Source organism: Elgaria multicarinata, chromosome 1 (assembly GCF_023053635.1).
Source record: "Elgaria multicarinata webbii isolate HBS135686 ecotype San Diego chromosome 1, rElgMul1.1.pri, whole genome shotgun sequence".
Classification (NCBI taxonomy): domain Eukaryota; kingdom Metazoa; phylum Chordata; class Lepidosauria; order Squamata; family Anguidae; genus Elgaria; species Elgaria multicarinata.
The window spans coordinates 85,663,969-85,686,484 of record NC_086171.1 but is presented as its reverse complement, the minus strand read 5'-3'; positions in this window follow the sequence as shown (position 1 = coordinate 85,686,484).

Below are 22,516 nucleotides of genomic sequence, written 5' to 3'. Positions count from 1 at the left end.
TGTGTAAGGCTTTATAGGTCAAAACCAGCACCTTGACTTGGGCTCAGAAACATACAGGCAGCCAGTGCAAGCGGACCAGAGCAGGTATTATATGGTCAAACCTTCTGGTTCCCGAAATCAATCTGGCCGCTGCATTTTGCACGAGCTGCAGCTTCCAAACCGTCGTCAAAGGCAGCCCTACGTAGAGCGCATTCCAGTAATCTAACTTGGAGGTTACCCTCCCTTAGTGATTCTATTTTCTATTGAGCCCCCTCCCTCAGTGATTCTATTTTCTCACCACCATTGTCACCAACTGCTACTGCCTCTCATCCTCTTTCTCGTCATTGCTACCACATGCTTGCTTGATAGGCAGAAAGCCAGTGAAAAAGTAGGCAGTTGCATCTACTGCTGTTTCTTCTCACCACCCCCATTATCTGGGCCAGAGTGAGAGGCAGGTGGATAAGCAGATTCCAGTGGTGATGAAGAGGGAAAACTCCAAGGTGCTGTTGTTGCTGGGCCCCTAAAGGGGTATATTCCTTGGCAGGTGCCCATCCATACCCATGATGCTGGCTCTCAATGAAGTCATTATTTTACACACTTTAACTGGTCTTAGAGTGGCCATATGGAAAGGAGGACAGGGCTCCTGTATCTTTAACTGTGGTAAAGAAAAGGGAATTTCAGCAGGTGTCATTTGTATGCATGCAGCACCTGGTGAAATCCCCTCTTCGTCACAACTGTTAAAGCTGCAGAAGTGCTGCCCTCTTTTGTATCTGGGCACTCTAGTAAAACTCTGCAGCTTTAACTGCTGTGATGAAGAGGGAATTTCACCAGGTGCTGCATGCATACAAATGACACCTGCTGAACTTCCCTTTTCTATTCAACTGTTAAAGATACAGGAGCCCCGTCCTCCTTTCCATATGGTCACTCTAGATGGTCTACACTGTGGTCTAAATATGACTTACATGTGGGAGGACTCCCGAAGTCAGGGGTGGACAAAACACAAAAAGTGGTGGGCCACTTTTTGCTGCCCTCCATCACCATTGAAATTTAGTGGCACAGTAGCAAAAAATGGTGGTTTGCCACCAAAACATTCAATGGCACAGCAGTGGAAAAAAAGGGAAGACCATTTTATTTAATAATAATAATAATAATAATAATAATAATAATAATAATAATAATAATTTCTTACCTGCCTCTCCTTTTGGATCGAGATGGGGAACAACATTAATACAACAATCCAATATAAATCAAATGCATAAAACTAATTTAAAAAGCATATAATATCAATACAATATTAAAATAACAATCAGGGCATCTTAAAATTCTTAAATTTAAAATTCATTTGGGTAGGCCTGCCGGAAGGCACGTGGGGAGCATGCACATTGTCTCTAAGCATAATCACACTCCCAGAAGCCTCCCAGGAATGTGATTTTTCTTTAAAACTAGGCACACACTCCTTACACCACTTGTTTTAAAGGAAAATTGTCTTTTTAAAAAACTGCTAAATTTCAGTGGCAAAATCTGAAGTATAGGGCCCAGTGATGGCAAGGAGGGGTAGGACATTGACATCCTGACACACACACACCCAAGGTTGCCCACCCCTGGCCCAAATCTACCCAAAGCCTGAGTTCTGAGTTTAGCTCTCTGCCCATATTCTATTGCTATTGGGGGCAGGGGAATCATGTGGAGCTATGTCTTCTTTGCTGCTGTAATGTCAAATTTCCTTGAGGTATTTGACACCAGTGTTTTCTTTGGGGTGGGGGCAGGTTTGCCCCACTCCTTTGTGAATATTTATTAAGGTCAGAGATGAACATTGATGTTATAATTCACAACTGTTGAGAACTGGAATTGAAAATTGATTGACAACTTAATACAGTGCTAAGAATAGCTAGATTTGGCTGTTGTCTCACTGCTCTGTGGCCTCCAAGTTGTCAGTGAAAAGGTGAGTGATGTTGAAAATCCTGGATTGCTGGTGATTTCTTTACATGAAACACCAATCATTGTGATCATCAACCTCTTCCTCATCAATCAATCAACCATTCTCAACAACACAGGGATTAGTATTCAATCATTGTCTACTTTAATATATGAATATGTTTATCCCAGACCCCAGCAACAAGTCGAAAGAGAAAGACCATTGCTTTCTTAAAAGATCTGCAATGTCTTTGTGAGGTAGTTGTATGCAAATAGTGGTAGTGGGATGTTAATCAAATGCATATTGACCTAACGTTCTTTTTCTGGTGTCAACTTGGGTTGCCAGGTTTTCTGAGACTCACATCTTGGGGCTCAGAGGACACCATATGGAAACTCAAGTGTGGTACTGGTACATCCAGGACTGGAGTCTGGTGGAGTCAGAAAGTGACACGTCATAGGTCAGGGAAGAGCATGGTGTACCTGGCAACGACTTGTCAAAATCGAGGCTCATGTACCCTGCCTAGCCTCCAGCTAGATAGGGATTGTCATTTGATGTTTTTCTAGGGACAACAGTGTAAAGTGTCCAAGTGCAAGTCTGTATGCAAAGCAAGACTTCTGTTTGCCACTGAATACTGGGTTTTAGTTGGGATGGAGTATGGAAGAAAAGGATACAGAAAAGAGTGACTACCGCCCTTTGGGAAGCTCACAAGAAGACCATAATGGAACTGCTTTCCTCAGCTGGTTGTCTCCCTCCCCCAGAAGCTAATATTCAGAGATTCATCACATCTGTATATGGAGGTTCCATTGAGCTGTCATGGCTAATATTTCAAAAGCTTCTTCACTTTAAGACCCTTAATTATAGGAATTATCAACATCGGTTTTCTCTGTCAAAGATGGTTTTTCCATTATGTTAGTCTGTGAAGTTCTGAAAGGGAATGTGAATCCACAATGAAAGGGAAGGTTATTTTTAATAGAAAAAATGTTCTTTTTTAATGAAGAACTTTGCTTGGATTCCAATGCTGAGAAGCTGGAACCCAACAAAGTGGGTTAAACATGAAACCATTTGAAGTACAGATATCTAACCATAAAGTACAGTATCTATCTATCTATCTATCTATCTATCTATCTATCTATCTATGATATTAAAACAATACCTTTCTTTTCTTCAGGCATTCAATAAAGAATTGAAAATGGGGTAGGAGGGTTGGGAGAGAAAAATATGTTGCTGGGCAAAATGGAAGTCAAGTTCAAAGTGAAATTCTGAGCCAAAACACCTGAGGAATTTCCAAGGAAGCCCAAAGAGTTGTAAACCAAACTTGAGATGCAGTATCACACCCTACTTGCAATCCCAGCATCTTTATGATTTCATGAATTTCACCTGTCAAAGGGAGGCCAAGACTACCTAATGCCTGTGCAGAACTCCCATCATGTCCAGCACCATTTTGCTCTCTTCCTGTTTTTTTTAACAGCTGTTACTTCAACTTGAAGAAGTCCAGTTAAACATGGAGGCTTACATACTACTAGATATTGGAGCAGGGTATGTGGGTGTTGCTTCTAATAAAGGTACTGTTTTATTACCCCCAGGTTTTTTCTAATGGACCAACACAGTTACTTTTGGTGTGTGTGTGTGTGTGTGTGTGTGTGTCTACTACTACATGCCTGCTAAGTGAAGTATCTAGGCTCTGACTACGGCCATAGCTAGACCTAAGGTTTATCCCTGGATCGTCCAGGGGTCAAACCTGTTCATCTAGGTGACACACAGGGGATCCAGTGCTCAGGCAGGGGCGAACCCTGGATGATCCCAGGAGAAACCTTAGGTCTACCTGTGGCCTATCTTTCTTCAGCACATTACCAACAAATTCCATTCCAAAATACCCCTCTCCAGACCAACTGCTATCCTGACCTAAGAGAAGGGTCTTTCCCAATTCCATTCTGGTTGCCTAGCAACCGCCTCCTCTTCTTTCTTGCATCTACATACAGTTTCATTGCCATTTTTATCCTGATATGCATCACTAAGTTAAGAAAGATTTTTTTTTTAAATGTTAACTCCTTTGTTACCAGGGAAATTCCTGGATGATAGTTTACAAAGTTATGATTGATGATTTCATGCCTCCCCCCATCTCATCTCATCTCAGCACGTTGAATCATGAGGATCTATGCCCCTCATCCATCAGTAAGGCAACCTTTTGTATTCTGAGTAACGATACATACTGAGAAAGCCCTCTTGTTCTGTAAGCTAGACTGGCAAAGAGACGGCATCTAGAATTACTGGTGTGGCATGGAACTGAATGTTCCCGGGGGGGGGGGAACTACTTTCATGTGAATTTGCCAAGGTTCATGGCCCCAATCAATGGCTTTGTGCTCTTTTTTATTGATTCCTTCTTCTTCCTTGATGATGGCTTCTCATCCAGAAATCATATAATGTATGTTATTACTGTGTTTCCTCAGTCACATGTTCCAGCATACACATATGTGTACCCAACTGACACATTGTTTTAGTATCTTGAACCCAGAGTCATAGCGCTTCATGCTGTTGTCACACTGCACTCTTACACCAAGGGGAAATTTCGAACAGGTCATCATCCAAGGCTTGGATCAAAGGGTACTTATTTTATTACGGGATTCAAAGAGATTGATTCATATGCAATTTTGGTGCAGCATAGAAACTAGGGGTGTGCACGGACCCCCCACTCCGCTTCACTTCCAGATCCGTGATTTGTGGATCGGGCCGCTTCGTTCCGCCCCCGCTCCACCCATGTCCACTCCACTCCGCTCGGAGCTCCGGATCCGGATCGGAGCTCCGTTTCCCCCCCCCCCCCCATAGGCTTGCATTAAGCTAAAAAAGTATACAACTTTTTTTCTGTTCAAGTTAGAAACCTCAAGTTTGGCACCATGACACTTCATGGAGGTATACACACGCATGCCAAGACTCAAGGCAATCCCATCATCCCCTGATTTTGGGGGAATTTATGAAAATCAGGCACCCCATTCACAACCCTTTCGATAGCTCCATCAATTTGCACGTTAGCAACCTCAAACTCACCACCATGACAGCTTATCCATGGATACACACGCACGCCAAGACTCAAGGCAATCCCATCATCCCCTGATTTTTGGTGAATTTATGAAAATCGGGCACCCCATTCACTCCCCTTTCCATAGCTCCGTCAATTTGCACGTTAGAAACCTCAAACTCACCACCATGACAGCTTATCCATGGATACACATGCATGCCAAGGCTCAAGGCACTCCCATCATCCCCTGATTTTTGGGGAATTTATGAAAATCCAACACCCCATTCACACCCCTTTCGATAGCTCCGTCAATTTGCACGTTAGAAACCTCAAACTCACCACCATGATAGCTTATCCAGGGATACACATGCACACCCAGACTCAAGGCAGTCCCATCATCCCCTGATTTTTGGCGGGGCTTAAACCTGCAGACATCTCAATGGGGCCATTTCAAAGGAAATCCCAACATGCCATGAATTGGGGAGTAGAGATAAAGCTATGAATCTTCTTCCACACTTGAAAAATGGATTTGGAACTTCCAAAACTCCAAGTGAGCGCAGGAAGGACTTCTCCCCTGAGTCAAAGCCAGACACACACAACATCTCTGCGAGGTGGGCAGGGGAGGAGAGAAGGAAGGCAAGCAGGCAGGCAGCAGACATTTCTGGGGGCATAAGGAAGTGAGCCAAGGATAAGCCAGTAATGCATATAAAATGGAATAAATAAATAAATAAACAAAGGAGGGGTGGAATTAAAAGCAGCAGTGTTGCTGAATAAACAACAAGAAGAACTTTTTTAAAAAGGCTATATCTGTCTTTTACCAGCAATAGGGGGACGTGCCCAGGGGAGGGGGAAGCAGCTGCCAGTTCAACTCATGAAAGACATTGCTCCACCACTAAGAAGTAGAACTGTCACTTCAACTCATGATAGGCATTGCTCCACCGGGTTACTCTCTTTGGAAGGCTCTGATGGCCTTCCAAGTACAGGAGAGAGTGAGGGCACGTCCACATGGGATGCCCTAGGGGAGCTCATCCCCTTGCACCACATCTTTTCAGTTGTTCCCCAAAGTTAGGGTGGGTAGCAGTGCTGTGTTTCTATCTCTTATTATTGACTTAGTATATGATTTCACAGGTTGTGTTTGTGCATTTGGTGGGGCTACTGTTTTAAAAAACACTGGGAAAAGTCCGTTCAGACTAAGAAAGAGAAGTTCCCAGAATCCCAAGTTACCCGTTTTGCCTATCCCCTCCTCCAACTTTGGGATCATGTGATCATGACCGGGAGTTGACTCTGCCCCTCAGCCCTTCGGAAAAGGTATTTTCCCCACTGTTTTTTTAAAAAATTCTAGTGCGCGACCCGCACCACGCAGAGAGGTGAGAGTAGTCTCAAAATGACCCCCATCCACGACTCTCCAAGCACAAGAATTTTTAGAAAGATAGCTTCAAAAACAACACAGTTATCTGCGATTCTTTTCCGCAATGCAATCCTATGGGCGAAATGTTTCAAGATGGCGATAGAAGCGGAACGCGGAAACCGGAGTGCTCCGAAAATGGGCGCTTCTCTTCGCCTTGCTTCTAGGGGTCCACGGTCCGCTTCTACTCCACCTCTGGGCAAGGCAGAGCAGGCCAATTCGCTCCTGCTTCTGCGCTTCTAATCGGAGCGGAGCACATGCCTAATAGAAACACTGGTTAGAGAAGCAGCATTCAACTTAGATCAGCAGTGGACAAGCGGAATGCCAAGAGAGGCAGGAAAATATATGTGCTAGCCAACTATAGTCGTGGAAGGACTACCTTGGAGGCCTAATTGTAACAGGGAAACACGATATATAGGTGGCAAGATACTTGAGGCAGAGAAGCATTTGCGTGTTCTGGAGTCCCCAAACATAGGGTTAATTATGCTAGAGATAAGCAAGTAAAAATGGCAACTTCCTCACTTTGGGTGAACCTAATGTTTGCTTGGTCATCCATCCCAAACATCATGGCAATTTTAGAATCAAAGTAAGTATGTGAAACAGACTTTAAAATGGCAGGGAGACAGAGCTCTTTACCTGGGGGTGGGGGCAGGTGGGGGTGGGGAGAGAGCCATCAGCTTTATCTTCCCCTTGAATGGCTGTTGGCAAAAGGAAGTCATCCTCGTTTCTGAAGCAACTTGAATTATTAACTACACTTCCAGCTTCCTTTGTTGGGAAGCAAAGGAGACACACAGTACATAATCAAGCAAACACAAAGTGATATTGCACATAGCCTTTGATGGTTTTTAGGCAGGCAGCCAAGGCATTTTTATTCCACCATGTTTTTAATGGCTTTCAAATGGTTTGTTAATTCTCTTTTGAATGTTTTAAAGAAAGTGATTGTCTTAACATTTTATTGCTCTCAGTCTTTATTGTATTACAATACATGTTTTATTTATTTTTATTTCATTTATATCCCACTTTTTTCCTCCTTAAGGAACCCAAGGCAGCGTACATAATCCTCCTCCTCTCCATTTTATCTCACAACTCCACTGTGAGGTAGGTTGGGCTGAAAATCTGTGACTGGCCCAAAGTCACCCAGTGAACTTCCATGGCTAAGTGGAGACTGGAACCCGGATCTCCCAACTCCCAGTCCAACACCCTAACGACTAAAACACACATGAAACTGAGGCCATATGAAGATTGGCGTAAGATGCCATCAGTACAATGGTAACACCCAACTCTATTTCTTCTTTTCATGAGATTCAGGTGAGGCTGAGAATATGTACAATTAGTGTTTGGCATCAGCTTTCACCTGGATGAAGGTTAAAAAACCGAAGTTCTGTTTAGACAAAATGGAGATCCAGGTAGATGATCTGTCTGACCTGCGGACCATCTAAATGGAGAGCAATGTGATTCTGTTTTAAACCGCATTTTCAGGAAATCGGATTTGCTCCTTCCATGGTACATGCATCCAATTATAGAAGGACACACACACACACACACCCAAAAAAGGAGAAGAAAAGGAACCAGTTTGGCATGGCAGACAGCTGGAGCTTTGTGGAAACAAGCTTCCCCCTGAAAACCCCCCACCACAGGCTCCTCCCCTTTTCACACAGCCCTGTTCTTAAGTGCAGTGAAAGTCAATACTGAGATCAAGGGAAAGAAACTTGTGTGTGCACACCTTCCTCTCTCCACTGGCCCTGAGCAGCAAGCACAGTCGGAGCAGCCTGGCCATGGGGGTTGAGAGCAGACAGCGCAATGGAGGATCTGCAGAACCCCTCTATGCTGCAGCTGTGGTGCCCATCTTCCACAGAGGCCATTCTCTGGAAGGATTAAGAGGATTCAGCAGTAGCCCCAGCCCAGCCTTTTCTTTTTATCTGCCGCCCCCCCTCCCAACACCTCCACACTTCCGTAGCCGCAAAGGGCTGGAACATGAACGGAAGTCAATGGGAATTATTTCCAACTTGACATGTTTACCTGTTCTCAGAGCAGAAGTGATTTCCAAAGTACAGAAGTCATCCCAAGATGCAGGCTCATTCTAGGGATAAACAAAGCACCTTTTAAACTCATTAACCCTTTAGTGATGCTTCACACCTCCAGATAGGCACGGATTCAGAACAATAGCCTTCCCCAATAGCTGCGTGTTGAGTAAGTGCAGTACAAGTCGACGAGAATTACTTCTGAGTAGACATGTTTAGCTGGCTGTTTTCTGGGCAAAAGTTGACATTTCAAAGGAACTACACTCATTCTAAAGCACAGGCTCATTGGGGGGGGGGGGGAAACAAGGCATTATCATCCACGCAGCTGTGAATGAGTGGGGTGGTGGGAAAGCAAAGCAAAGAGGCATCCAACAGCAGTGACAGAAGACCCAAACACACCCTAGGCTAGCCCACTATACTGAGTGAAATTTATTTGGAGGAATTGAGACCCATTCTGCATGAACCACATTGAAGCTGCAGCAAGAACAAAATCTGGTGCAAAATGCCCTTACAGAAATGTGGATTTTCAGGCAGAAATCCATGCTGCTGCTGCTGCTGCTGCAAAACAGAGGCTGTGTCTTGTGTCCCTAACAAGACTGAGACACAGCAGCAACAGAGTAAATTGCTCATGTAGATGGGCCCCTCATATTCAACCTGTTTTGGAGGCAGGGTATAATATCTCTAAAGCAAGACTGGGTACATTGCGAGGATCACGAGGGGCTGCATTACACCTCTGGCCTCAGGCGGGGACTGCATCCTTCCCCCCACCTGCCCTGCCTCTGTGCCACCAAAAGTTGATGATGTGGCAACATGGGGCAGGGGAGAAGGCCCACTTAAAAAGAAAACCTGCAATGTGGCAGCAGTAAAATGGGACTATTTCAAATCAAAATAGTCCCCTTTTACTCTGGCTGCAACACCACAATTTGGCAGCAGACCGCCGATTTTCCTTTACATCCTCCCCTACTCTACTGCTGCACCACCATGTTTCAGTAGCATGGCAAGTGCTATAAGGGGAAGGCCAGGGTGCGTGCAGAATCTGGTTCGCAGTCTGACGCGTTTTCATCCAACTCCCTCTTTGGATGCCAAATGATATCTGTGGCACCAAGTACCTTCCTCCAGCTAAATAGAGTGCACCAGCTGTGGTCTCATAGACAGAGATAAACTAGTTACCTATTATTCATATTGTGACAACATCTAAACAGGAAAGCATTGTAGTTGGGATTGCCTTTGAAGAAAACCCAATAGACCTTAGAAAGTCCAAATACAGTTGGTAGATTGTTGACTAGGAACAGCTAAGTGGAACATATCTCATCAGTTCTTAAACAACTTCACTAGTTTCCAGTTCATATCTGAGTATTGAATTTAACTAAAGGGTTGAATTTAACCATTAGACTCCTATATAGTAGAGAGTCAGGTATATGAAGGGCCAAGTATGGACACTTAAGCAAGCCCAAATGTTAAGGTCATCTTCTGAAACAACTGTTCAGCTGCCCTGCCTTCAGACCTTTGGCAGGAAGTGGTCAGGGAAAATACTTTTTCAGCTGTGGTGTCCTATTTGTGTAGGAAGGTTAGTGTGACAATATGGAAAGGAGGACAGGGCTCCTGTATCTTTAACAGTTGCATAGAACAGGGAATTTCAGCAGGTGTCATTTGTATATATGGGGAACCTGGGGAAATTTCCTCTTCATCACAACAGTTAAAGCTGCAGGAGCTATACTAGAGTGACCAGATTTAAAGAGGGCAGGGCACCTGAAGCTTTAACTGTGGTGATAAAGAGGAAATTTCACCAGGTTCTCCATATATACAAATGACACCTACTGAAATTCCCTTTTCTATGCAACTGTTAAAGATACAGGAGCCCTGTCCTCCTTTGCATATGGTCACCCTAGTTTAACTTGCCCTGCATTAGAGCTGTGTGCAACTGGCCTTCAAAATTATATTGCTAACTTTTCATCCTGTGGCCCTCAGTTCATCTAAATATTAGGGTGACCATGTGAAAAGGAAGACAGGGCTCCTGTATCTTTAACTGTGGTAAAGAAAAGGGAATTTCAGCAGGTGTCATTTGTATGCATGCAGCACCTGGTGAAATTCCCTCTTCGTTACAACTGTTAAAGACGCAGGAGCCCTGCCCTCTTGACCAGATACAAAAGATAATGCAGTCACAAATTCTCCCTATTGGAGATTTTGGCTGGGAAATGTGCACACAGAACAGAGGCAACTATGCATCTATTTCATTCTTTCCATTTTTGCTTTAAAACTCATTTTAGATGCTGTAATTATTCCCCCGCCCACTCCACCAGAGAGATATGTAAAAAAAAAAAAAATGATGACAGGAAACAAACAACGTGGGTCTGATTTAAGTTGCTAAAAAGGCAAGGGTTCTTGTTCTGGAATCCAGGCAATCAATTCACAAAGTGCTGAAATGCATTAAAATTTCAGCCAGCTGTCATGTTGAAAACTGATCCTGAAAGAAGCAAAACTGCTGTATGTGCAGAGAAAGAAGTGGCTGAGGGAGGCGAGGATAGTAGTGGAAGTGGAAGAAGGGTAAATAATGTTTTGGGTGGTCCTGATTTTTAAGGCTTTCCTGAGCTCGAGGACGTCAGAGACCCGAGTTTGTTTTAACCCCGTCACAAGCCTCCATGCTCCATCTGGATTCACCATGCGATGGTTGAAATAAATCACCATCTGCTGAAAGAAAAAGGGCCATCCACCAGCTTAAAGGAAAATGAGGGCAGGAAGTTATGAAGCTGAGTGTTTACATAGGCCTTTGCTAGACCTACCTTAAAATCTGCGATGGAGGAGGGGAGAGCCCGCGACGCAACTATCGTGGGCTGTTGCCCTAGTCTAGATGTCAGGCGCGACGGGCTAAAGGAAAGACCCATCGCAGCCGCCATTTTTTTATTTTCTTAAAGGGGTGATGCGCATGAACGCTCATGCGCTCAGGTAAGGGTTGTTTTAAAAATAATAATTTTATTTTCCCGCTTCCCCCACCCTGCGCCCCGTGCACAGCTTCTCCCAGCTACATGCGAGTAATTGCGCGGAGCCGGGAAAAGCCGTGGAACTGGCTACACGCTCGTGGGGAAAATTGGGCTGAAAGGGGTAGGCTTTTTTTGCTAAGTGTAAGCCGCTCCGAGAGCCTTTTTTGGCTGAGGAGCGGGGTATAAGTATGATAAATAAATAAATAAATAAATAGGCTATATCCCAGGGCCAGGGAGGGCTGATCCCTCCCTGAGCCCGGGATCCCCTGTGCGTCATCTGGACGCACAGGGGTGATCTTGAGTATCAGCCCGGGATATAGCCTGGTTTAGCAATGGCCATAGAGAATTCTATATAAATAAATTATTTGGGGAAACTACGCCGTTTCTCGAACGTTTTTCTTTCTTTCTTTTGGGGGCATTACCAAATCTTTGCCAATGCTGATTGGGCCCCAGAATGTATATGATCTCTCAACAAGTACAAGAGGTTGTTTCACAAATGGACAGGTCGAGCTTGTAGAAAGCAAGCAGGCACATAGCAAAAGCTACCAGACCATAGCAAGATCAGTCCAGCACCAGTCCACTGAAATCTTAAGATCCCACAATCAATTTTAAGACTCTACAGTGTACCCAAAGTCTAACCCTCTATCCATTGCACCATGTAGTCTTTTCTGATATGTCTGCTACTTTTGTATTAGTCCCATACAGGATGTTTGTATGTGTGTTGCACCTTTGTATGATATTTCACATACAACACACTCTTGCTTTTTCTCTCCTAACTAAACATGTACCCAGGATTGTATACATTGATGAACATGGCAAATACACGTGTTACATAAAGCATGGAGAGAAAGAGCCCTTCCCTAAGAACACCAAATTGGCACTATAATCACAAGAAAAGAAGAAACTGATTTCAACTGCAACCTGTTTTATCCAAGGACAGCAAGCTGTGCAAACCACGCTTAGCACAAAAGATTCCCCCTATCGAGAATTAGAGGTCTTTTTAATTATAGAGGAAGCATTTACATCTGCGAAAGTGCCATTCAAGTCTCTGAATAGCGCAGCATTGCATTCTTACAAATACCGGGAAACAGACCAAAAATCCACTCTCCTACAGTTGATTTTCCAGAATATTTGATTGAGAAGATGCTGTTGAAATTTGTTGTGGCGTGTGTGCATTTTGGCATGTTTTATGCAAGCCAACACTTTATCCTAGGAGATCCAGCTAACCAGCTTCAAGAAGGAAACCAAATAATCCCTTTCTTACTGCTGTGATGGAGCTGAAAACACTTCACCATCCCCCCTCCCACTTTTCAGTTATATTTAACTATTGTGTTCGGCTCAATGATGCAAACAAATGTTACTCAGGGAAGAACAAGGGGATATTACAGTGTGGGTGAAAAATTAAAGGTTTAGATAACCATAACTCTATAGACTTTTTTTGTCAGTAAAACTTTTTGAGCTAACACAAAGTGCTACCATATGTTTGTGAGCATTTGCTCATGTATCCTGCCAACGAGTAGCTGAAAATACAGTATTACCAGAGTTGTCTGGGAGGTATTTTAAGCGTAAATAGCAAGAAGGGTGAGGCCTTGAAGACTCAGTCCCCTGCAGGTGTCTGAACTGGAATCCACAGTGGGTTTTGAATAGGGTTTACTTTCTAGAAAATGAGAAGCTGGGCATCATGTCTGTCTGAAAATCCCTTCTACTATTTGTTATCTGGATTATTTATTATTTATTTATTTAGAATATTTATATACCACTCCCCATTGAAAAATTTCAGAGCGGTGTACAAGGTAAAATGAAAAAAAATAAAATAAAAACAGAATAAAACAGTTAAAACAAAATTTAAAAGAAGCAATAACAGTAATCCAAAGCTGCATGTTAAAGAAAGGCTTCTTGGAATAAAGATGTTTTCAGGAGGCGCCGAAAGGAGTACAAGGTCGGAGTCTGCCTGACCTCCAGAGGCAGGGAATTCCACAGGAGGGGCGCCACCACACTGAAGGCTCTTCCCCTGGTGGATTCCAATCGGAGGATGGATCTATGTGGAACCACCAGGAGCAGGCCCTCAGATGACCTCAGTGACCGGGCAGGTTGGTAAGGGAGAAGGCGCTCTCTCAGGTATCCTGGTCCCAAGTTGTTTAGGGCTTTGTACACAAGTACAAGAACCTTAAACCCGGCCTGGCAGTGAATAGGCAGCCAGTGCAGTTCCCTCAGCAAGGGAGTTACATGCTGGAAAGGGGCAGCTCCAGACAATAGCCGAGCTGCAGCATTCTGCACTAGCTCCAGCTTCTGGAGCAGCTTCAAGGGCAGCCCCACATAGAGCGCGTTGCAGTAATCCAATCTTGAGGTTACCAATGCCTGTACCACCGTGGTCAAGCTATCCCTGTCCAGGAGAGGCCGTAGTTGGCGAACCAACCGAAGATAGTAAAAGGCACTCCGAGCTGTGGCGGCTACTTGAGCCTCCAATGAAATAAATGGGTCTAAGAGTACCCCCAAACTACGAACCTGTTCTTTCAGAGGCAGAGCAACCCCATCCAGAACAGGCAATGAGCCTGTCTCCCGGACTTGGGAACCACTCACCCACAGGGCTTCCGTCTTGCCAGGATTCAGTCTCAGTTTATTGGCCCTCATCCAGCCCATTACTGAGCCTAGGCACTAATCCAGGACCTGCACAGCCTCACCTGATTCAGTTGTCACAGGGAGAGAGAGCTGCATGTCATCAGCATATTGTTCAAGTGTGGGGAAGCAGAGAGGGAAATGCACTCTGTGCATGCTCAGAGGCACTTCCATCTTTTCCTACTTGATATGTTCCCAAAGTTCAACCCTGGTACAGAAAACATGGGTTACAGCTGGCACTGATGAATTCTGACACCAATCAAACCCCGGCCATGACCAATATATAGATGATTTCGTGGTGGGTATGTACAAGGCAGTAGGCAACTCTGTGTAAAGGAGGGAACCACAGATAGTTACACCAGTGAAAGAGGCCCTTGAATAATAGCAGCAGGTCAGAGCACCTCAAGTGATACTCCCTGACCTTTATATAGGGTGACCATATGCAAAGGAGGACAGGGCTCCTGTATCTTTAATAGTAATATAGAAAAGGGAATTTCAGCAGGTGTGAATTGAAGAGGGTGGAATTCCCTCTTCATCACAACACTTAAAGCTGCAGAAGCCCTGCCCTCTTTTGTATCTGGCCACTCTACTATAGCTAGTGCAGCTTTAACTGTTGTGATGAAGAGAGAATTTCACCCTCTTCAATTGACAGCTGCTGAAATACCCTTTTCTACATTGCTGTTAAAATTACAGGAGCCCTGTCCTTCTTTTCATATGGTCACCCTACTTTATAAAAACATCCCAGTAAGTTTTGGTCTGAGCCATTAGGTAGCAGGGCTGAGCTATGAACATGGGAACCTGGAGTTGCACCAGGGAATCAGAATTGAGGGGGGAAGTCTGATATTAGGGCAATTTAGTCTTAAAGTCCAAACCAGGAAGTAGGGCCGCAGAGCAAGGCAGAAATTAGGACCAAAGAATACAGCAGGGGTCCCCCATTTCAGTGGTCAGATTTGAGAGTGTCATGAACACTCTCACAACCTGGCAGCCATGGTGGGCCCGGCCAATCAGAAAACACTCCTTTCCTAAAAGGCAAACTAGTGAAGCTAGAAGAAAAGCAATTTGGCCAAGAACCAAAATACAGGGCTGAGGAAGGGTCTGAGCTCCAAAACCCACTCGTTGGAATCCTCTGTCTTCTGAAACAATACATCAGAGAAAACAAGGGGCCCAAGGCAACATGCATGGTCCTCGTCTCTCCAACGTCTTTGGCTCTGCCTGGCTTTCTGATAAATCCAGAGCTGTTAATTAGCTTTGTACCACCTTGAATTGACCATTGCGCCTTACTGCTTTTAACACCTGAAGGACAAATTAAACATTAGCTCAGACCTTTCTTTGGCATAATCTCCTGTCATTGCTATTTCAGCAGGGTCTTCATCTTACCTCATGACATTTCAGGATCAAAGATGATTCCAGATAGGGCTGAGATGCAACTTACTTACTTCACATACTTTTTCATCTGTTGTATTTGGCAGTTTGGGGAACATTGTAATAAATATGGCATTGAGAAGCAGCAGCCAATGGTGGACAGGAAGGGAACAACACTGCATGAAGATTTGGTAAGGTAAGAATTTTATCAGCAATCTGTTTAGCTGCATCCAGTGTGGTACTTTTGAGGCAAATGTTGAAATTAGAGACTTATTTGATGCAACCCAAATTCCAGGGCAGATTTACAAATGACCAGACTCACACAGTTTGGATCAAGCCATGCCACATTTTCGATTAAACCTTTGCCTGTTTAGTTATATCCACCTTGCTTAGTGCCTTAAACTAGATATGGTTTTGCTTTAACATTAGGGATGTGAGATAAATCTGCACAGATTCAAATGATTTTTCATTTCTAGGAATCCAACTTGCGGATTCCACAATGGACTGCCTTTATCCGAGTCATGAAGATTCCATGGAGTTGTAGACCATTTCTTGTGTGTGTGTGTGTGTGTGTGTGTGTGTGTGTGTGTGTGTGAATTTGCCCTTGTGGTACTGCACATTAGTGCAAATGGAACAAAATGATCATTCTGCCATGCCCGGCACAGCCTGGGCATAGGGAGAGGATTGCGGGCAGGGAAAGGGAAGAAACATGCCCAATTATGATTGGGCAACTGGGTTTGGTGCCACTGGGCTGGGAGGGGTTAACGACAAGCCAAAAACCAGGCACTTACCCCTCCCAGTTCCACTTCGTTTGCGGGGCTGCAGCAGCGATCCTCGTTTGCAGCTACTTGAGAGTAGGACAAACACTATTGAGGGATGAGTGGATGAAAGAATGAAAGATGCCTGACAACCCATGAAACACAGATGGAATGGATTTAACAAAAGCCGTAAATCCCTATTTAAACACAATATTTCAGCGTTTGAGCCTGCTTAATTTTTTTTTCAAAAAAATTCTTAGAATCTTGTAGCTACAAATCGGAGATTAGTGAATGACGAGCTCCTTGGGACCCCACCCACGAGATCACCACTGAGCACTGCCTTGCTGGCCCTCTTCCGACTAAGCTGACCCGGCAAGCCCTTGGTGTTGCGCACGTCTGGGGCCTCCGGAAACTGTGCAATTCCCACAGCACATCATTAGTGTGCAAGAGAAATTGCACACTTTCCAGAGACCCCAGATGTGCACTTTCCCTCCACCACCACCCTGCACCCTTCAGGCCTGAAAGGGCGTCTTAACGTTTGTGTTAAGAGGCCCTTTCCAGCCCCAATGGACAAGGGAGGAGGGAGAGGTGTGGTAAAGAGCACTTTCTGGGCCTCTGAAATGTGTGCAAATTCCCCTGGCTACACTAATCCCATGCCTACTAAAAACTTCACGCCTTCCAGAGGCCCGGAAAATGTGCTCCCCAACCCGCGCACCTACTGGGGCCTGAAAGGGCCTCTTAATGTGAGACTCTAGCCTGCTCCTGCCTTACAATGCTTTTAACCGATGAATGAAGTCATGGCAATGATGTCTAGAGAAGGAATGTCCTGTTTTATTTTGGAGCTTGTGTGTTCCTTCCTGGTGAGAAGTGATTGCAACCCTAGAATGACCCTGTGGCATCACCAGCCTCTGTGGTTACCTCACCAACACCACTAAATTTTGTAAGTTTGATTAACAAAACTTTTAATTCATCCACAGTTTTTACCTCAAAGGGGATTCCCAGTAACTGGCATTGCTCCACTAAAGCCTCTTCCCTCATAGCAAGGACCTCCATCTTTCTCTTGGGCTATAGAATAAAGTGTCACCTTTCCACTATTTTACCTCACACACTTAAACCCGGCTCCACCGTTTTAAACATGCATCCCACCATTTTAAACAGGAATCACACTGTTTTAAACACGGATCCCACCACTACCACCATCTGTGGTGCCATCAGTCTCTGTGACATCTATTATCAAACCTCTCCTTCTTTATCGTTATCGTCTAAAAGAATGAGGGAATAATAAACCCTTTTGTGTGTGAGTGTGCGTGTGTACTGTCCACCTGAAGTAATGCATACGACTGAGCAGACGTGGTTGTTAAACAAAATAAGAATAACGTTTATTTATATAGAAAATAATTTAAAAGACCCTTTAAGATTATTCTACTTAACCCGCACACATCTACCTCCCTCAACCTCCCACGGAATACAAATCACCTCCAAATCCTATAACCCTACATTCCTAATACCTTTAACTCCTATCTCAGGTGCTACATGAGCTAAAGACTTGCTTCTTTGTAAACAAAAGCATCATTGGTCCTCTAGTCCAGGGGTCCCCAACCCCCGGGCCATGGACTGGTACTGGTCCGTGGCCTGTTAGGAACCGGGCCGCGCAGGTGAGTTGCTTTCACCCACCTCCACCCCAGCGTACCTGCCCATCTCGCCTGCCCAGTTGAAGTGAAGCCAGGACGCTGGGGTGGGTGGGGCAGCATTGGAATGGCGTGCCCAGCCAGAAGCCACTCTGGGAGAGTGACTTCCAGGTGCACTGTTCCAAAGCCACCCGCCCCAGCGTCCTGGCTTCGCTTCGGCTGGCCACCCAGCTGAAGAAAAACCAGGACACTGGAGTGGGCGCGGGGCGGGGGTTTCCCAAAACCATCCCCTCAACCCCCTCCCTGTCTGTGGAAAAATTGTTTTCCACGAAACCTGTCCCTGGTGCCAAAACGGTTGGGGACCGCTGCTCTAGCATGACTGGTTGGCACTGGCAGTATTGCTATGGACACTAGGGATGCAATTGTCATTGTTGCTCAGTTCTTGATTTTTGGTGGGGTATGATTTTCCCCTCCTTTTCTTGTCTGGGAAATCATAGGATTGTTGTGGACCTTGCACCATTATATCTCTTCCCACCCCATCCTGCATAATTGGCACTTTGGATTGCTCTGTGGAATCTCTATCCAGAAACATCTTTCCAATACAGTAAATTAATTTCTTGTTAGTAATTTTGTTCAGTTCTACTTTGCACATATTGGAAAAGAATTTGCTATCCATGACATCAAAGATACTATCTCATCTAAAACTTGCCTTAGCAGATTAATCAAGGGGTATTAAGTTTAAATACCTGTCTAAATGAATGTCCAAATAAGTTTAATGTTATCAAAGTGATTCATTCATGTTCAGCTCTAGCTAGGATGAATTCAAAAGTACTTCATCAAATCACATAAAAATGTAGCAAAAGGCCAAAAGTTATGATAGTTATGTTGAAGTATTATTATTTTACACCCAGTAATAAAATGCAGGGTAAAGTGTACCTGGGCTCATTTTCACTGTGCTATTTATGGTGCATATATGTTCCTGGAATGGGTATATATGTTTAGAAAGGCAACTGCAATATTATTTTCAAATAAAATATTTTAAAATATTTTCCGTTTCAAAAGGAAAATAACAAAAATGCAGAAACTAATTACAAAATAATAAAATTTCAGTAATATCCCTTTATAATCCATATCCCAATAATGAATAGAGGGCTGTCATTCCCTGCTAAATCCTGTGATAAGAGCTTTAATCGCCTCATTGTATAATTTCAGTTATTTTCCCCATATCTGCATTCCCCCCCACCCTGCCCAAAAATGTTTTAGCTATTCAGCAATAGATGGGATAGCTTCATACTTCCATTATCTAGGTCATACAATGTATTCTTCTACCAACACATTAGCTTAAAATGATTTACATAATAAGTTGATAGTCATGTATCACTTTCAGCAAAATTGTTAAAGGATCAACTGTTAGATCATATTTTTAAAATAAAATAAAATTTATTTATTTATTTATTCATTACATTTTTATACCGCCCAATAGCTGAAGCTCTCTGGGCGGTTCACAAAAATTAAAACCACAATAAAACAACCAACAGGTTAAAAGCACAATTACAAAATACAGTATAAAAAGCACAACCAGGATAAAACCCCACAGCAAAATTGATAGACGGTCACCACATAGTGTTCCACAACTAATGTAAATTTGATGCTGTTCTGAAAAAGTGCATGATTGCTGCCCACAAGTGTGGTGAGGGACACTGTCCCATCACCAGTATTGAAGTAAGATTCACCCACCAGTCCGATTGGCTTTCATACATGGAATGTTTGGTGCATCTTCTTGTTCTTTCGCTCAAGCTGCAAAATCTTTTGCACTGGCCCTGGCTGAAGGAGGAAATTACAAAGTTGAAAACTCATACATATCTGTAAGAGGATGTAAGTGGATGCCAACAATGTGTGACCTGATTTTTATAATGAGTTCTTGGAAAAATTGAAGAATGGAAAAAAGAGAGCAACATCCCAATGTATAACAAGATAAAATTGGGGAACAAGAGATGAAGTCCCTGATACATTTTGCCATAGCCATCTCTTATGAGAGCCTCGTGTGGCGCAGAGTAGTAAGAGGCAGTTACTGCAGCCAAAACTCTCCCCACGGCCTGAGTTCGATCCCAGCAGAAGCTGGTTCTCAGGCAGCCGGCTCAGGTCGACTCAGCCTTCCATCCTTTCGAAGTTGGTAAAATGAGTACCCAGCTAGCTGGGGGAAAGGTAACTGTGACTGGGGAAGGCAATGGCAAACCACCCCACTACAAAGTCTGCCAAGAAAATGTCAGCAAAAGCAGGCATCTCGCTAGGAGTCAGCAATGACTCAAGTGCTTGCACGAGAGGTTCCTTTCCTTTCCATCTCTTATGAAGGCTCATGGAACATCTTCTGGGGAAAAAGAAGTACGAAAAGTCAAATATTCTATGGGTATGCACTTTGTAAAAAAAAAAAAAAAAAGGCAATGTGGGTGATTAACCATAAAGGAGGAGGGAAGGGCAGAGGGATAGTTCTGTTAAGGTATAATAGCTACACCACTGTAGTCTCCTTATAGAAAAAGAGGTAGGATCAAGGGCAACCCCCCCAGGCAGCTGAATACTCTGCAAATTGGACTATTCTTGCTTTGGCTCTAAATCCAGTAAAGGTGGGATTTGGGAGCATCTCTTTTCATGATAAATTCTTCAGATGACCTACCATGAGTATGATGCAGCCTGGGCAGAATGGGGTGAGGGGAAACTCCAGCTGAACTAGCCTTTTGTTACTTGGCTTCAGCATTGGTCATAACCATATGGACAAAGGTTATGCAAAGAATGATCATCATCTGGAATTTGCAGGATGTGGCAGCTCATTTATTGACAAGGGATTCGCAGTGGAAAAACACATTTAGCCACTTTTTGCCCATCTGCCCTGGTGATCTCTGTACTAACAGCCCCAGTTCAAAGTCTTAGCTATCATGAAAGTCCTAAAACGTTTGGGGTCCTACGTATCTGCAGAAACACCTCCTGAAGTGTGGACTCCTTGAGATCAGTTGCGGAGATGCTTTCCGCCAGGTTCCTTTCTTATACGAAGTGCGAACTTGTGAGGCTCATGTCACGATGTTCTCCATGCAGGGATTGCTGCACTAGAACCGGGTTTCAGATTATGCCTTCCAAATCCCCTCCTTACCAGCATTTAAGGCCAAACTAGACTTATCTGGTGTGATGGCATGTGATGCTGCAACCTTGATGAAGCTAAGCAGGTCTAGGCCTGGTCAGTTTCTGGAAGGGTGACTACCAGGGAACCCCATGTACATTGATTCCTGCATTGAACAGGGGGTTGGCCTCGATGGCCTTGTTAGGCCCCTTCCAACTCTATGGTTCTATGAAATCTAGACATGAGGTTAAACATATCTCTGCCAATTGCATCAAGGTTTTAAAGCAAAAACAAATAGGAGGCATGGAGAGCAATTTCCATTAGGAAGGGGTAATGTCACCCTTCCCTTCTCCTCCACAGTCCTGACTAAAATCTTCCCCTTTAGAACTGCTATTCGCCCCATCTGGGGGAAAAAAACTACCACTGTTGATTTTCAGAGGGGTCCACAATTGGAGAAGAAAGAGATGTTGTTGCACGGTCTGATCGCAGTAAAAATTGGGGACCTCTGCACATGCTGGTTTTTTTAAAAAAAAACCCACCCTGAAATAACTGCTGAAGATGTGTGTAGCATCACTTTGGCCCTTAGACACCATCATCATCATCATCATCATCATCATCATCATCTTGTCCCTTTTTAATGCTTTTTAATCTAAGATATTGCATGTTGTTTTACTGATTCTATTGCTTTATTGTTTGACTGCCCACTTTCTGAAACGAGACGTTGGACTAGATCATGGGTAGGGGCACACATGCAGCCCCGCCGGCTTTGAGTGTGGTCCCCGCCATCCCCCTGCTGCCACCTCATGCTGCTGCTATTTGCTGGAGTGATGGCACTGCCAATGGCAAAACTCTGACGTTCAGCAGCAAGCCACAATGATGGACTAAAAAAAAAAAGACAATTTTAATTTTAATATTAATTTAAAGCTAAATTTGGCCACATAAGGTCACCATCATGATTTGCTACCAAAACTGCTGATGGTTTTGATGCTGGATGCTGTCACTGAAATTCAGTGGGATGCAGCAATGGGGTTCCAGGGGGTAAAATTAGCCTCTGGAGCCCCCAAAATTTCCTACCCATGGACTAGATGGACAATTGGTCTCACTCAGCAGGGCTCTTTTTACATTATATTCTCATGATTCAGCCCTTTACTTTTATTGATTATAAGTTGCTTGTATGTTATGCTTTTAAGAGAGCTGATTAATAAATGTTATCAATGTAAATATGTTCTGCCTCTTCTTGACTTTTTGGCACTTCTTTTGGAGTGTAATAGTGGGTTTTGATGGGTGAAGTCATTTATATTCATGTCGAGTGGACTGATTTAGCTCCTAGTAAATATATGCTCCACAGCAAATAAAAGCCGTATGCCGAAAGAGACTTTGTAGAAAGCATCAGCTCAACTTTGATTGCTACATTAGGAAGGAACCTATCACTGTGAAGAGACACAGAATTGGTTAAAAAAAAAAAGGCTGGAGAAAATAGTGTCCATTAGAAATCTATTGCAGAGAGGTTTCTAATGAATCATTTAAATGGACAGCTACAGGAAATAACAATAATGGCAGTAATCAAAATAGACAAACAAAAGGGGTTGTCTTGATTTTGTCCAAGAATTCTCTGTTCACCTTTGTTTAGGGAAGGGTATTCTGCTAGAAGAATTATGACATCGATAAAGATAAGGCTTTCAGTGTGTATGTCAAAGATAAACTAACAGAAAGGTAAAGATTCCATTAGCTG